The sequence below is a fragment of the Lagenorhynchus albirostris genome, chromosome 1 (assembly GCF_949774975.1).
Source record: "Lagenorhynchus albirostris chromosome 1, mLagAlb1.1, whole genome shotgun sequence".
NCBI classification, from domain to species: Eukaryota; Metazoa; Chordata; class Mammalia; order Artiodactyla; family Delphinidae; genus Lagenorhynchus; species Lagenorhynchus albirostris.
Window position 1 is genome coordinate 44266438 of NC_083095.1, and position 2905 is coordinate 44269342.

Consider the following 2905-nt stretch of genomic DNA (forward strand, 5'->3'; position numbering starts at 1 on the left):
TAGAATCTAACAAAAGTGGATATATGTATATGTATAACTGATTCACTTTGCTGTACAGCAGAAACTAACACAACATTGTAAATCAACTATATTCCAATAAAAAAATTAAAAAATAAAAAACTGCAAGTAAAAATAAATGCCCAGGTGTTTCATCCCAGAAGGCCAAATATAGCCTGGAATTCTTCAAGCAGCCTGGGCCTCCACAGTATCCCACGTGGTTTATTTTTCGCATGTGCAAACCTACAGAGATCCATATGCATGGGCTGTAATTCCTAAACCAGAAGAGGATAAAAGAGAGAAAATCATCCACAAGAAGGAGTTTCAAATCTCCAGTCATAGATTTATTAATTAGAGCTGCCGTTTCTTGCATGCTTGCACTGTGTGCCAGGCCCCACATAACATGCATCTCCTTGTTTAATCCTCACCACAACAGCATGAAGTAGGTGTCCATTTCCCCATTTTTTTTTAATTGAAGTATAGTTAATTTACAATGTTGTGTTAGTTTCTGGTATACAGCAAAGTGATTCAGTTATATATATTCTTTTTCATAGTCTTTTCCATTATACATAGTTTATTACTGGATATTGAATATAGTTCCCTGTGCTATACAGTAGGTCCTTGTTGTTTATCTATTTTATGTATAGTAGTTTGTATCTGCTAATCCCAGACTCCTAATTTATCCTTCCCCATTTCCCAATTTTATAATCAAGAGAGCTTGACAAAGTGACTTGCCCAAGATCACACGGCTTGAAGGGGAAGATCCAGGACTCACACTTAGGTCTGATTCTGAAGTCCAGGCTTTGGACATTGAATTGGGAAAAAATGATTTTTATAAACAAGAATAAAAATATCCCCCATGAAAACACCTTCTCTCCAAAAGGCTAAGAAGAGTTGAGACGTTTCTAGTAATTTGTCATAATTGCTTCGGATTCTCAGCCTCACGAGCAGAGATGCTACCTTTTCTCTTTCTTGATTGTTCTACAAAACCAGGCCACCTAGCCACCACCCCCCACCCCTCCCCCAAACCACAACCAATTAGCCCTACACACTCCGGCTAATTATGCTGAGTTATTTAGGTCCTTTTAAATGCAGAGGGAGTGGTGGGGCCAGTCGGCCATGAAATATCTTCCTTCCATGAATATTCCTCTCTGGGGCTGAAGACTATTCTTGGCTGCCTAGTGCTGGGAACACAGTCTACCCTGAGCTGGGTGGAGACTTTTTCTTCCTTCTGACTCCAAAGGATGTTTGATTGCATCATCCCGTGGTGCTGAAAGGAGAAGGTACTGGGTAGATTAGTTGTGAGTTTTGACTGTAGTCTATGGTTAGGCCATGGCATGATTGATTTGCCTCTCTTTATTACAAGAGTTCCTCTTTCACATACGTGGATGCCTACCGAACCCTCCAGAGGCCACTTGTCAAGTAAAACGAGGCACTTGAAAACAACTGAATGAACAACCCCTCTTTTAAAAATTTTAATCGATTCTTTCATTTTGCCCTTGCTCTTGGTGGGTGACTTAGCATTTTAAATGCACACCTTTTCTCCATTATGCCCTCTTACCTACTCACGGTGCCTTTCACCTCCTCCTTGTGGAGCACAATCGATATTCTGTTATTCTCTGTCATTTGGATGTTACTTTGTGCAAACAGTAGTTTATAACGTCAGGAGCTCTGCTGTCTACACAAATCAACAACAATGAGAAACAAGAAGTGGATTACTACCCAAATCCTTTTTGTTCTAAATTGTAATCAACTATATTGGATGTGAGGTTTGTCCATTTTAAAAAATTTAATAATGGGTTTTGGTCCTCTTGGTTCTATAAAAAGGGCATTTATAAATATTAATATGGAACACCAGGGAAAGAACAATACATAACAATAATGAGAATCACAAAAATCCCATCACATTTGACACTGTCATATCACCAGCTTAAGGATTAGCAGGTTAACCTCAGAGTTAAAAATATTGCTTCGTGATTAAAAAAAAAAATCTCAGAATAAAAAAAGCTCCTTGTTGCATTATATATTCCTTTCGGCTTCCTTATTTTTCTTCAGGTTATGGGATCACTGCTTCGATTAACATTTGGGGGGAGAGTAGGCTGATGGGGAAGGTGGTGGGTTGACTTATCTGCATTCTTTCCTGCCCAAGTCGTGCTGAGCTTGGCTTTTGTCTAATTCTAACCTCTGACACTGCTTGAGTCAAAGGCCTGGCGACTAATACCCACATCTTAGCTGGGTTTTTTTTTATCTACCCGAAGCTCCATTTTAAATGATAAAGTTACCCAAGGTGTCAGTTTTCACCAGTATTTCTAAATACATCTAGTAAAAATGCTGCAATTTCATAGAAAATCCAAGCTATTGAGATCTAATCACTGCTTAAGCTGTGGCTTTATTCAAATCTGGATCACCAATATGGCTTAAGATGTAAATGAAGTGCAGAGAGAAATAAAGCAAGAAAATCTCCGATGGCCTTTCTCTCTGCTGTTTGATGCCCGGGCCCTTATCAGTCAATTAATGCCGCTAAACTTCAGTGGCGGCATCAGTGTAACAGCCCCAGTAGCTGCTGAACTCCTCCAGCCTTAGCCAAACAAAACACACTTTGAGTAGCCCTAATATGAAACGGAAAAAAGGTCAAAATAGACGGGCTTTGCCAAATAAATCCTGAAGATCCATTCTAATTTCCACCCGTGGATCTTTTAAGTCGTCCTGGATGCTCTTTATGTTACGTTGATCCACATTTAGTTTCATTAAAACTTTGTGACTTGGTATTTTTCAACCTGATAGCTTCACTAAAAACTAGTTCTCAGAGTGTTCACTAAGCCGCTATGCATAGAACTACTTTGCTATCATGGTGGCTTCTAATATCACCTAAACGCAGGCAGCTGCCGTCCTGGAAATGAACCTGATC